Source organism: Scophthalmus maximus, chromosome 7, assembly GCF_022379125.1.
Source record: "Scophthalmus maximus strain ysfricsl-2021 chromosome 7, ASM2237912v1, whole genome shotgun sequence".
NCBI lineage: Eukaryota > Metazoa > Chordata > Actinopteri > Pleuronectiformes > Scophthalmidae > Scophthalmus > Scophthalmus maximus.
This window is the reverse complement of record NC_061521.1, coordinates 7041671-7053902: the sequence shown is the minus strand read 5'-3', so window position 1 is coordinate 7053902 and position 12232 is coordinate 7041671. Positions and strand designations below refer to the sequence as shown.

The 12232-nt window shown below is 41.4% G+C and overlaps 22 non-coding genes across 22 annotated transcripts; all 22 read right to left on the bottom strand.

Moving 5' to 3' along the window:
• Positions 1 to 217: 217 nt before the first annotated feature.
• On the bottom strand, positions 218 to 336 carry LOC118316097. The gene has a single exon (XR_004795100.2). It is a non-coding gene; the product is annotated as a 5S ribosomal RNA (ribosomal RNA).
• A 435-nt stretch (positions 337 to 771) lies between these two features.
• Positions 772 to 888, bottom strand: LOC124850344. Its single transcript, XR_007031251.1, has one exon. It is a non-coding gene; the product is annotated as a 5S ribosomal RNA (ribosomal RNA).
• Positions 889 to 1318: 430 nt separating this feature from the next.
• Positions 1319 to 1437, bottom strand: LOC124850151. The gene has a single exon (XR_007031055.1). It is a non-coding gene; the product is annotated as a 5S ribosomal RNA (ribosomal RNA).
• Positions 1438 to 1871: 434 nt separating this feature from the next.
• Positions 1872 to 1988, bottom strand: LOC124850343. Its single transcript, XR_007031250.1, has one exon. It is a non-coding gene; the product is annotated as a 5S ribosomal RNA (ribosomal RNA).
• Positions 1989 to 2418: 430 nt separating this feature from the next.
• On the bottom strand, positions 2419 to 2537 carry LOC124850207. The gene has a single exon (XR_007031112.1). It is a non-coding gene; the product is annotated as a 5S ribosomal RNA (ribosomal RNA).
• A 429-nt stretch (positions 2538 to 2966) lies between these two features.
• Positions 2967 to 3085, bottom strand: LOC124850196. Its single transcript, XR_007031101.1, has one exon. It is a non-coding gene; the product is annotated as a 5S ribosomal RNA (ribosomal RNA).
• Positions 3086 to 3520: 435 nt separating this feature from the next.
• LOC124850158 lies at positions 3521 to 3639 on the bottom strand. The gene has a single exon (XR_007031063.1). It is a non-coding gene; the product is annotated as a 5S ribosomal RNA (ribosomal RNA).
• Positions 3640 to 4074: 435 nt separating this feature from the next.
• Positions 4075 to 4193, bottom strand: LOC124850185. Its single transcript, XR_007031090.1, has one exon. It is a non-coding gene; the product is annotated as a 5S ribosomal RNA (ribosomal RNA).
• A 430-nt stretch (positions 4194 to 4623) lies between these two features.
• On the bottom strand, positions 4624 to 4742 carry LOC124850174. Its single transcript, XR_007031079.1, has one exon. It is a non-coding gene; the product is annotated as a 5S ribosomal RNA (ribosomal RNA).
• Positions 4743 to 5171: 429 nt separating this feature from the next.
• Positions 5172 to 5290, bottom strand: LOC124850150. Its single transcript, XR_007031054.1, has one exon. It is a non-coding gene; the product is annotated as a 5S ribosomal RNA (ribosomal RNA).
• Positions 5291 to 5724: 434 nt separating this feature from the next.
• Positions 5725 to 5843, bottom strand: LOC124850157. Its single transcript, XR_007031062.1, has one exon. It is a non-coding gene; the product is annotated as a 5S ribosomal RNA (ribosomal RNA).
• Positions 5844 to 6273: 430 nt separating this feature from the next.
• LOC124850155 lies at positions 6274 to 6392 on the bottom strand. The gene has a single exon (XR_007031060.1). It is a non-coding gene; the product is annotated as a 5S ribosomal RNA (ribosomal RNA).
• Positions 6393 to 6828: 436 nt separating this feature from the next.
• On the bottom strand, positions 6829 to 6947 carry LOC124850163. The gene has a single exon (XR_007031068.1). It is a non-coding gene; the product is annotated as a 5S ribosomal RNA (ribosomal RNA).
• A 435-nt stretch (positions 6948 to 7382) lies between these two features.
• LOC124850156 lies at positions 7383 to 7501 on the bottom strand. The gene has a single exon (XR_007031061.1). It is a non-coding gene; the product is annotated as a 5S ribosomal RNA (ribosomal RNA).
• A 436-nt stretch (positions 7502 to 7937) lies between these two features.
• LOC124850153 lies at positions 7938 to 8056 on the bottom strand. The gene has a single exon (XR_007031058.1). It is a non-coding gene; the product is annotated as a 5S ribosomal RNA (ribosomal RNA).
• Positions 8057 to 8491: 435 nt separating this feature from the next.
• On the bottom strand, positions 8492 to 8610 carry LOC124850152. The gene has a single exon (XR_007031056.1). It is a non-coding gene; the product is annotated as a 5S ribosomal RNA (ribosomal RNA).
• A 430-nt stretch (positions 8611 to 9040) lies between these two features.
• On the bottom strand, positions 9041 to 9159 carry LOC124850154. Its single transcript, XR_007031059.1, has one exon. It is a non-coding gene; the product is annotated as a 5S ribosomal RNA (ribosomal RNA).
• Positions 9160 to 9589: 430 nt separating this feature from the next.
• LOC124850148 lies at positions 9590 to 9708 on the bottom strand. The gene has a single exon (XR_007031052.1). It is a non-coding gene; the product is annotated as a 5S ribosomal RNA (ribosomal RNA).
• Positions 9709 to 10137: 429 nt separating this feature from the next.
• On the bottom strand, positions 10138 to 10256 carry LOC124850149. Its single transcript, XR_007031053.1, has one exon. It is a non-coding gene; the product is annotated as a 5S ribosomal RNA (ribosomal RNA).
• Positions 10257 to 10690: 434 nt separating this feature from the next.
• On the bottom strand, positions 10691 to 10809 carry LOC124850147. The gene has a single exon (XR_007031051.1). It is a non-coding gene; the product is annotated as a 5S ribosomal RNA (ribosomal RNA).
• A 436-nt stretch (positions 10810 to 11245) lies between these two features.
• On the bottom strand, positions 11246 to 11364 carry LOC118316024. The gene has a single exon (XR_004795031.2). It is a non-coding gene; the product is annotated as a 5S ribosomal RNA (ribosomal RNA).
• A 430-nt stretch (positions 11365 to 11794) lies between these two features.
• Positions 11795 to 11913, bottom strand: LOC118316012. Its single transcript, XR_004795019.2, has one exon. It is a non-coding gene; the product is annotated as a 5S ribosomal RNA (ribosomal RNA).
• Between the last annotated feature and the right edge of the window lie 319 nt (positions 11914 to 12232).

Below are 12232 nucleotides of genomic sequence, written 5' to 3'. Positions count from 1 at the left end.
CAGGTGCAAAACTGAAACGGTATGGAATGAATTGAAAGCATTTTTCTGCGTACCCTAAGGGGAAATAATAGGTTCAAATGTAAAGACAGAAGAGAGCACGCGGTACAGGCTATACAATCCAAAAGAAAATAATGAGGTAGACCCCTGTTATTCCAAGTCATTTCTTTCCATCACGATAGGCAGCAGCACCATCTGCTGGTTAAAGATGGGGATAAAATGCTTACAGCACCTGGTATTCCCAGGCGGTCTCCCATCCAAGTACTAACCAGGCCCGACCCTGCTTAGCTTCCGAGATCAGACGAGATCGGGCGTATTCATGCTGGTATGGCCGTAAGCAAATTTTCCCTGCCAACTCAGGCTCTTTATATATTCCACAAGTCAACTAGAAGTTCTAATGACTGTCAAATTCTGTTGTCATTGATTTATATTTGTGTAAAACCCAACAATTCCAAGACCAATAGGGAAATGTAGGTTCACAGGAATTTTATTTTGCATTTAAGCCCATCACTGACAAAAAATCATAGCAAACTTCAAAGAATGACAATAAAAGAAGCCAGGTGCAAAACTGAAATGGTATGGAATGAATTGAAAGCATTTTTCTGCGTACCCTAAGGGGAAATAATAGGTTCAAATGTAAAGACAGAAGAGAGCACGCGGTACAGGCTATACAATCCAAAAGAAAATAATGAGGTAGACCCCTGTTATTCCAAGTCATTTCTTTCCATCACGATAGGCAGCAGCACCATCTGCTGGTTAAAGATGGGGATAAAATGCTTACAGCACCTGGTATTCCCAGGCGGTCTCCCATCCAAGTACTAACCAGGCCCGACCCTGCTTAGCTTCCGAGATCAGACGAGATCGGGCGTATTCAGGCTGATAGCCGTAAGCAAGTTTTCCCTGCCAACTCAGGCTCTTTATATATTCCACAAGTCAACTAGCAGTTCTAATGACTGTCAAATTCTGTTGTCATTGATTTATATTTGTGTAAAACCCAACAATTCCAAGACCAATAGGGAAATGTAGGTTCACAGGAATTTTATTTTGCATTTAAGCCCATCACTGACAAAAGAATCATAGCCAACTTTACAGAATGAAAATAAAAGAAACCAGGTGCAAAACTGAAACGGTATGGAATGAACTGAAAGCATTTTTCTGTGCACTCTGAGGGGAAAAAATAGGTTCAAATGTAAAGACAGAAGAGAGCATGCGGTACAGGCTATACAATCCAAAAGAAAATAATGAGGTAGACCCCTGTTATTCCAAGTCATTTCTTTCCATCACGATAGGCAGCACCAGCTGGTTAAAGGTGGGGATAAAATGCTTACAGCACCTGGTATTCCCAGGCGGTCTCCCATCCAAGTACTAACCAGGCCCGACCCTGCTTAGCTTCCGAGATCAGACGAGATCAGGCGTATTCAGGCTGGTATGGCCGTAAGCAATTTTTCCCTGCCAACTGAGGCTCTTTATATATTCCACAAGTCAACTAGCAGTTCTAATGACTGTCAAATTCTGTTGTCATTGATTTATATTTGTGTAAAACCCAACAATTCCAAGACCAATAAGGAAATGTAGGTTCAAGGAATTTTATTTTGCATTTAAGCCCATCACTGACAAAAAATCATAGCAAACTTCAAAGAATGACAATAAAAGAAGCCAGGTGCAAAACTGAAACGGTATGGAATGAATTGAAAGCATTTTTCTGCGTACCCTAAGGGGAAATAATAGGTTCAAATGTAAAGACAGAAGAGAGCACGCGGTACAGGCTATACAATCCAAAAGAAAATAATGAGGTAGACCCCTGTTATTCCAAGTCATTTCTTTCCATCACGATAGGCAGCAGCACCATCTGCTGGTTAAAGATGGGGATAAAATGCTTACAGCACCTGGTATTCCCAGGCGGTCTCCCATCCAAGTACTAACCAGGCCCGACCCTGCTTAGCTTCCGAGATCAGACGAGATCGGGCGTATTCAGGCTGATAGCCGTAAGCAAGTTTTCCCTGCCAACTCAGGCTCTTTATATATTCCACAAGTCAACTAGCAGTTCTAATGACTGTCAAATTCTGTTGTCATTGATTTATATTTGTGTAAAACCCAACAATTCCAAGACCAATAGGGAAATGTAGGTTCACAGGAATTTTATTTTGCATTTAAGCCCATCACTGACAAAAGAATCATAGCCAACTTTACAGAATGAAAATAAAAGAAACCAGGTGCAAAACTGAAACGGTATGGAATGAACTGAAAGCATTTTTCTGTGCACTCTGAGGGGAAAAAATAGGTTCAAATGTAAAGACAGAAGAGAGCATGCGGTACAGGCTATACAATCCAAAAGAAAATAATGAGGTAGACCCCTGTTATTCCAAGTCATTTCTTTCCATCACGATAGGCAGCACCAGCTGGTTAAAGGTGGGGATAAAATGCTTACAGCACCTGGTATTCCCAGGCGGTCTCCCATCCAAGTACTAACCAGGCCCGACCCTGCTTAGCTTCCGAGATCAGACGAGATCGGGCGTATTCAGGCTGGTATGGCCGTAAGCAATTTTTCCCTGCCAACTCAGGCTCTTTATATATTCCACAAGTCAACTAGCAGTTCTAATGACTGTCAAATTCTGTTGTCATTGATTTATATTTGTGTAAAACCCAACAATTCCAAGACCAATAGGGAAATGTAGGTTCACAGGAATTTTATTTTGCATTTAAGCCCATCACTGACAAAAAATCATAGCAAACTTCAAAGAATGACAATAAAAGAAGCCAGGTGCAAAACTGAAACGGTATGGAATGAACTGAAAGCATTTTTCTGTGCACTCTGAGGGGAAAAAATAGGTTCAAATGTAAAGACAGAAGAGAGCATGCGGTACAGGCTATACAATCCAAAAGAAAATAATGAGGTAGACCCCTGTTATTCCAAGTCATTTCTTTCCATCACGATAGGCAGCACCAGCTGGTTAAAGGTGGGGATAAAATGCTTACAGCACCTGGTATTCCCAGGCGGTCTCCCATCCAAGTACTAACCAGGCCCGACCCTGCTTAGCTTCCGAGATCAGACGAGATCGGGCGTATTCAGGCTGGTATGGCCGTAAGCAATTTTTCCCTGCCAACTCAGGCTCTTTATATATTCCACAAGTCAACTAGCAGTTCTAATGACTGTCAAATTCTGTTGTCATTGATTTATATTTGTGTAAAACCCAACAATTCCAAGACCAATAGGGAAATGTAGGTTCACAGGAATTTTATTTTGCATTTAAGCCCATCACTGACAAAAAATCATAGCAAACTTCAAAGAATGACAATAAAAGAAGCCAGGTGCAAAACTGAAACGGTATGGAATGAATTGAAAGCATTTTTCTGCGTACCCTAAGGGGAAATAATAGGTTCAAATGTAAAGACAGAAGAGAGCACGCGGTACAGGCTATACAATCCAAAAGAAAATAATGAGGTAGACCCCTGTTATTCCAAGTCATTTCTTTCCATCACGATAGGCAGCAGCACCATCTGCTGGTTAAAGATGGGGATAAAATGCTTACAGCACCTGGTATTCCCAGGCGGTCTCCCATCCAAGTACTAACCAGGCCCGACCCTGCTTAGCTTCCGAGATCAGACGAGATCGGGCGTATTCATGCTGGTATGGCCGTAAGCAAATTTTCCCTGCCAACTCAGGCTCTTTATATATTCCACAAGTCAACTAGAAGTTCTAATGACTGTCAAATTCTGTTGTCATTGATTTATATTTGTGTAAAACCCAACAATTCCAAGACCAATAGGGAAATGTAGGTTCACAGGAATTTTATTTTGCATTTAAGCCCATCACTGACAAAAAATCATAGCAAACTTCAAAGAATGACAATAAAAGAAGCCAGGTGCAAAACTGAAATGGTATGGAATGAATTGAAAGCATTTTTCTGCGTACCCTAAGGGGAAATAATAGGTTCAAATGTAAAGACAGAAGAGAGCACGCGGTACAGGCTATACAATCCAAAAGAAAATAATGAGGTAGACCCCTGTTATTCCAAGTCATTTCTTTCCATCACGATAGGCAGCAGCACCATCTGCTGGTTAAAGATGGGGATAAAATGCTTACAGCACCTGGTATTCCCAGGCGGTCTCCCATCCAAGTACTAACCAGGCCCGACCCTGCTTAGCTTCCGAGATCAGACGAGATCGGGCGTATTCAGGCTGGTATGGCCGTAAGCAAGTTTTCCCTGCCAACTCAGGCTCTTTATATATTCCACAAGTCAACTAGCAGTTCTAATGACTGTCAAATTCTGTTGTCATTGATTTATATTTGTGTAAAACCCAACAATTCCAAGACCAATAGGGAAATGTAGGTTCACAGGAATTTTATTTTGCATTTAAGCCCATCACTGACAAAAGAATCATAGCCAACTTTACAGAATGAAAATAAAAGAAACCAGGTGCAAAACTGAAACGGTATGGAATGAACTGAAAGCATTTTTCTGTGCACTCTGAGGGGAAAAAATAGGTTCAAATGTAAAGACAGAAGAGAGCATGCGGTACAGGCTATACAATCCAAAAGAAAATAATGAGGTAGACCCCTGTTATTCCAAGTCATTTCTTTCCATCACGATAGGCAGCACCAGCTGGTTAAAGGTGGGGATAAAATGCTTACAGCACCTGGTATTCCCAGGCGGTCTCCCATCCAAGTACTAACCAGGCCCGACCCTGCTTAGCTTCCGAGATCAGACGAGATCGGGCGTATTCAGGCTGGTATGGCCGTAAGCAATTTTTCCCTGCCAACTCAGGCTCTTTATATATTCCACAAGTCAACTAGCAGTTCTAATGACTGTCAAATTCTGTTGTCATTGATTTATATTTGTGTAAAACCCAACAATTCCAAGACCAATAGGGAAATGTAGGTTCACAGGAATTTTATTTTGCATTTAAGCCCATCACTGACAAAAAATCATAGCAAACTTCAAAGAATGACAATAAAAGAAGCCAGGTGCAAAACTGAAACGGTATGGAATGAACTGAAAGCATTTTTCTGTGCACTCTGAGGGGAAAAAATAGGTTCAAATGTAAAGACAGAAGAGAGCATGCGGTACAGGCTATACAATCCAAAAGAAAATAATGAGGTAGACCCCTGTTATTCCAAGTCATTTCTTTCCATCACGATAGGCAGCACCAGCTGGTTAAAGGTGGGGATAAAATGCTTACAGCACCTGGTATTCCCAGGCGGTCTCCCATCCAAGTACTAACCAGGCCCGACCCTGCTTAGCTTCCGAGATCAGACGAGATCAGGCGTATTCAGGCTGGTATGGCCGTAAGCAATTTTTCCCTGCCAACTGAGGCTCTTTATATATTCCACAAGTCAACTAGCAGTTCTAATGACTGTCAAATTCTGTTGTCATTGATTTATATTTGTGTAAAACCCAACAATTCCAAGACCAATAAGGAAATGTAGGTTCAAGGAATTTTATTTTGCATTTAAGCCCATCACTGACAAAAAATCATAGCAAACTTCAAAGAATGACAATAAAAGAAGCCAGGTGCAAAACTGAAACGGTATGGAATGAATTGAAAGCATTTTTCTGCGTACCCTAAGGGGAAATAATAGGTTCAAATGTAAAGACAGAAGAGAGCACGCGGTACAGGCTATACAATCCAAAAGAAAATAATGAGGTAGACCCCTGTTATTCCAAGTCATTTCTTTCCATCACGATAGGCAGCAGCACCATCTGCTGGTTAAAGATGGGGATAAAATGCTTACAGCACCTGGTATTCCCAGGCGGTCTCCCATCCAAGTACTAACCAGGCCCGACCCTGCTTAGCTTCCGAGATCAGACGAGATCGGGCGTATTCATGCTGGTATGGCCGTAAGCAAGTTTTCCCTGCCAACTCAGGCTCTTTATATATTCCACAAGTCAACTAGCAGTTCTAATGACTGTCAAATTCTGTTGTCATTGATTTATATTTGTGTAAAACCCAACAATTCCAAGACCAATAGGGAAATGTAGGTTCACAGGAATTTTATTTTGCATTTAAGCCCATCACTGACAAAAGAATCATAGCCAACTTTACAGAATGAAAATAAAAGAAACCAGGTGCAAAACTGAAACGGTATGGAATGAACTGAAAGCATTTTTCTGTGCACTCTGAGGGGAAAAAATAGGTTCAAATGTAAAGACAGAAGAGAGCACGCGGTACAGGCTATACAATCCAAAAGAAAATAATGAGGTAGACCCCTGTTATTCCAAGTCATTTCTTTCCATCACGATAGGCAGCACCAGCTGGTTAAAGGTGGGGATAAAATTCTTACAGCACCTGGTATTCCCAGGCGGTCTCCCATCCAAGTACTAACCAGGCCCGACCCTGCTTAGCTTCCGAGATCAGACGAGATCGGGCGTATTCAGGCTGGTATGGCCGTAAGCAAGTTTTCCCTAACAACTCAGGCTGTTTATATATTTCACAAGTCAACTAGCAGTTCTAATGACTGTCAAATTCTGTTGTCATTGATTTATATTTGTGTAAAACCCAACAATTCCAAGACCAATAGGGAAATGTAGGTTCACAGGAATTTTATTTTGCATTTAAGCCCATCAGTGACAAAAAAATCATAGCCAACTTTACAGAATGAAAATAAAAGAAACCAGGTGCAAAACTGAAACGGTATGGAATGAATTGAAAGCATTTTTCTGCGTACCCTAAGGGGAAATAATAGGTTCAAATGTAAAGACAGAAGAGAGCACGCGGTACAGGCTATACAATCCAAAAGAAAATAATGAGGTAGACCCCTGTTATTCCAAGTCATTTCTTTCCATCACGATAGGCAGCAGCACCATCTGCTGGTTAAAGATGGGGATAAAATGCTTACAGCACCTGGTATTCCCAGGCGGTCTCCCATCCAAGTACTAACCAGGCCCGACCCTGCTTAGCTTCCGAGATCAGACGAGATCGGGCGTATTCAGGCTGGTATGGCCGTAAGCAATTTTTCCCTGCCAACTCAGGCTCTTTATATATTCCACAAGTCAACTAGCAGTTCTAATGACTGTCAAATTCTGTTGTCATTGATTTATATTTGTGTAAAACCCAACAATTCCAAGACCAATAGGGAAATGTAGGTTCACAGGAATTTTATTTTGCATTTAAGCCCATCACTGACAAAAAATCATAGCAAACTTCAAAGAATGACAATAAAAGAAGCCAGGTGCAAAACTGAAACGGTATGGAATGAATTGAAAGCATTTTTCTGCGTACCCTAAGGGGAAATAATAGGTTCAAATGTAAAGACAGAAGAGAGCACGCGGTACAGGCTATACAATCCAAAAGAAAATAATGAGGTAGACCCCTGTTATTCCAAGTCATTTCTTTCCATCACGATAGGCAGCAGCACCATCTGCTGGTTAAAGATGGGGATAAAATGCTTACAGCACCTGGTATTCCCAGGCGGTCTCCCATCCAAGTACTAACCAGGCCCGACCCTGCTTAGCTTCCGAGATCAGACGAGATCGGGCGTATTCAGGCTGGTATGGCCGTAAGCAATTTTTCCCTGCCAACTCAGGCTCTTTATATATTCCACAAGTCAACTAGCAGTTCTAATGACTGTCAAATTCTGTTGTCATTGATTTATATTTGTGTAAAACCCAACAATTCCAAGACCAATAGGGAAATGTAGGTTCACAGGAATTTTATTTTGCATTTAAGCCCATCAGTGACAAAAAAATCATAGCCAACTTTACAGAATGAAAATAAAAGAAACCAGGTGCAAAACTGAAACGGTATGGAATGAATTGAAAGCATTTTTCTGCGTACCCTAAGGGGAAATAATAGGTTCAAATGTAAAGACAGAAGAGAGCACGCGGTACAGGCTATACAATCCAAAAGAAAATAATGAGGTAGACCCCTGTTATTCCAAGTCATTTCTTTCCATCACGATAGGCAGCAGCACCATCTGCTGGTTAAAGATGGGGATAAAATGCTTACAGCACCTGGTATTCCCAGGCGGTCTCCCATCCAAGTACTAACCAGGCCCGACCCTGCTTAGCTTCCGAGATCAGACGAGATCGGGCGTATTCAGGCTGGTATGGCCGTAAGCAATTTTTCCCTGCCAACTCAGGCTCTTTATATATTCCACAAGTCAACTAGCAGTTCTAATGACTGTCAAATTCTGTTGTCATTGATTTATATTTGTGTAAAACCCAACAATTCCAAGACCAATAGGGAAATGTAGGTTCACAGGAATTTTATTTTGCATTTAAGCCCATCACTGACAAAAAATCATAGCAAACTTCAAAGAATGACAATAAAAGAAGCCAGGTGCAAAACTGAAACGGTATGGAATGAATTGAAAGCATTTTTCTGCGTACCCTAAGGGGAAATAATAGGTTCAAATGTAAAGACAGAAGAGAGCACGCGGTACAGGCTATACAATCCAAAAGAAAATAATGAGGTAGACCCCTGTTATTCCAAGTCATTTCTTTCCATCACGATAGGCAGCAGCACCATCTGCTGGTTAAAGATGGGGATAAAATGCTTACAGCACCTGGTATTCCCAGGCGGTCTCCCATCCAAGTACTAACCAGGCCCGACCCTGCTTAGCTTCCGAGATCAGACGAGATCGGGCGTATTCAGGCTGGTATGGCCGTAAGCAATTTTTCCCTGCCAACTCAGGCTCTTTATATATTCCACAAGTCAACTAGCAGTTCTAATGACTGTCAAATTCTGTTGTCATTGATTTATATTTGTGTAAAACCCAACAATTCCAAGACCAATAGGGAAATGTAGGTTCACAGGAATTTTATTTTGCATTTAAGCCCATCACTGACAAAAGAATCATAGCCAACTTTACAGAATGAAAATAAAAGAAACCAGGTGCAAAACTGAAACGGTATGGAATGAACTGAAAGCATTTTCCTGTGCACTCTGAGGGGAAAAAATAGGTTCAAATGTAAAGACAGAAGAGAGCACGCGGTACAGGCTATACAATCCAAAAGAAAATAATGAGGTAGACCCCTATTATTCCAAGTCATTTCTTTCCATCACGATAGGCAGCACCAGCTGGTTAAAGGTGGGGATAAAATTCTTACAGCACCTGGTATTCCCAGGCGGTCTCCCATCCAAGTACTAACCAGGCCCGACCCTGCTTAGCTTCCGAGATCAGACGAGATCGGGCGTATTCAGGCTGGTATGGCCGTAAGCAAGTTTTCCCTAACAACTCAGGCTGTTTATATATTTCACAAGTCAACTAGCAGTTCTAATGACTGTCAAATTCTGTTGTCATTGATTTATATTTGTGTAAAACCCAACAATTCCAAGACCAATAGGGAAATGTAGGTTCACAGGAATTTTATTTTGCATTTAAGCCCATCACTGACAAAAGAATCATAGCCAACTTTACAGAATGAAAATAAAAGAAACCAGGTGCAAAACTGAAACGGTATGGAATGAACTGAAAGCATTTTTCTGTGCACTCTGAGGGGAAAAAATAGGTTCAAATGTAAAGACAGAAGAGAGCATGCGGTACAGGCTATACAATCCAAAAGAAAATAATGAGGTAGACCCCTGTTATTCCAAGTCATTTCTTTCCATCACGATAGGCAGCACCAGCTGGTTAAAGGTGGGGATAAAATGCTTACAGCACCTGGTATTCCCAGGCGGTCTCCCATCCAAGTACTAACCAGGCCCGACCCTGCTTAGCTTCCGAGATCAGACGAGATCGGGCATATTCAGGCTGGTATGGCCGTAAGCAATTTTTCCCTGCCAACTCAGGCTCTTTATATATTCCACAAGTCAACTAGCAGTTCTAATGACTGTCAAATTCTGTTGTCATTGATTTATATTTGTGTAAAACCCAACAATTCCAAGACCAATAGGGAAATGTAGGTTCACAGGAATTTTATTTTGCATTTAAGCCCATCACTGACAAAAAATCATAGCAAACTTCAAAGAATGACAATAAAAGAAGCCAGGTGCAAAACTGAAACGGTATGGAATGAACTGAAAGCATTTTTCTGTGCACTCTGAGGGGAAAAAATAGGTTCAAATGTAAAGACAGAAGAGAGCATGCGGTACAGGCTATACAATCCAAAAGAAAATAATGAGGTAGACCCCTGTTATTCCAAGTCATTTCTTTCCATCACGATAGGCAGCACCAGCTGGTTAAAGGTGGGGATAAAATGCTTACAGCACCTGGTATTCCCAGGCGGTCTCCCATCCAAGTACTAACCAGGCCCGACCCTGCTTAGCTTCCGAGATCAGACGAGATCAGGCGTATTCAGGCTGGTATGGCCGTAAGCAATTTTTCCCTGCCAACTGAGGCTCTTTATATATTCCACAAGTCAACTAGCAGTTCTAATGACTGTCAAATTCTGTTGTCATTGATTTATATTTGTGTAAAACCCAACAATTCCAAGACCAATAAGGAAATGTAGGTTCAAGGAATTTTATTTTGCATTTAAGCCCATCACTGACAAAAAATCATAGCAAACTTCAAAGAATGACAATAAAAGAAGCCAGGTGCAAAACTGAAACGGTATGGAATGAATTGAAAGCATTTTTCTGCGTACCCTAAGGGGAAATAATAGGTTCAAATGTAAAGACAGAAGAGAGCACGCGGTACAGGCTATACAATCCAAAAGAAAATAATGAGGTAGACCCCTGTTATTCCAAGTCATTTCTTTCCATCACGATAGGCAGCAGCACCATCTGCTGGTTAAAGATGGGGATAAAATGCTTACAGCACCTGGTATTCCCAGGCGGTCTCCCATCCAAGTACTAACCAGGCCCGACCCTGCTTAGCTTCCGAGATCAGACGAGATCGGGCGTATTCAGGCTGGTATGGCCGTAAGCAATTTTTCCCTGCCAACTCAGGCTCTTTATATATTCCACAAGTCAACTAGCAGTTCTAATGACTGTCAAATTCTGTTGTCATTGATTTATATTTGTGTAAAACCCAACAATTCCAAGACCAATAGGGAAATGTAGGTTCACAGGAATTTTATTTTGCATTTAAGCCCATCAGTGACAAAAAAATCATAGCCAACTTTACAGAATGAAAATAAAAGAAACCAGGTGCAAAACTGAAACGGTATGGAATGAATTGAAAGCATTTTTCTGCGTACCCTAAGGGGAAATAATAGGTTCAAATGTAAAGACAGAAGAGAGCACGCGGTACAGGCTATACAATCCAAAAGAAAATAATGAGGTAGACCCCTGTTATTCCAAGTCATTTCTTTCCATCACGATAGGCAGCAGCACCATCTGCTGGTTAAAGATGGGGATAAAATGCTTACAGCACCTGGTATTCCCAGGCGGTCTCCCATCCAAGTACTAACCAGGCCCGACCCTGCTTAGCTTCCGAGATCAGACGAGATCGGGCGTATTCAGGCTGGTATGGCCGTAAGCAAGTTTTCCCTGCCAACTCAGGCTCTTTATATATTCCACAAGTCAACTAGCAGTTCTAAGGACTGTCAAATTCTGTTGTCATTGATTTACATTTGTGTAAAACCCAACAATTCCAAGACCAATAGGGAAATGTAGCTTCACAGGAATTTTATTTTGCATTTAAGCCCATCAGTAACAAAAAAATCATAGCCAACTTTACAGAAGGAAAATAAAAGAAACCAGGTGCAAAACTGAAACGGTATGGAATGAACTGAAAGCATTTTTCTGTGCACTCTGAGGGGAAAAAATAGGTTCCAATGTAAAGACAGAAGAGAGCACGCGGTACAGGCTATACAATCCAAAAGAAAATAATGAGGTAGACCCCTTTTATTCCAAGTCATTTCTTTCCATCACGATAGACAGCACCAGCTGGTTAAAGGTGGGGATAAAATGCTTACAGCGCAAGGTATACCCAGGCGGTCTCCCATCCAAGTACTAACCAGGCCCGACCCTGCTTAGCTTCCGAGATCAGACGAGATCGGGCGTATTCAGGCTGGTATGGCCGTAAGCAAGTTTTCCCTGCCGACTCAGGCTCTTTATATATTCCACAAGTCAACTAGCAGTTCTAATGACTGTCAAATTCTGTTGTCATTGATTTATATTTGTGTAAAACCCAACAATTCCAAGACCAATAGGGAAATGTAGGTTCACAGGAATTTTATTTTGCATTTAAGCCCATCACTGACAAAAAAATCATAGCCAACTTTACAGAATGAAAATAAAAGAAACCAGGTGCAAAACTGAAACGGTATGGAATGAATTGAAAGCATTTTTCTGCGTACCCTAAGGTGAAATAATAGGTTCAAATGTAAAGACAGAAGAGAGCACG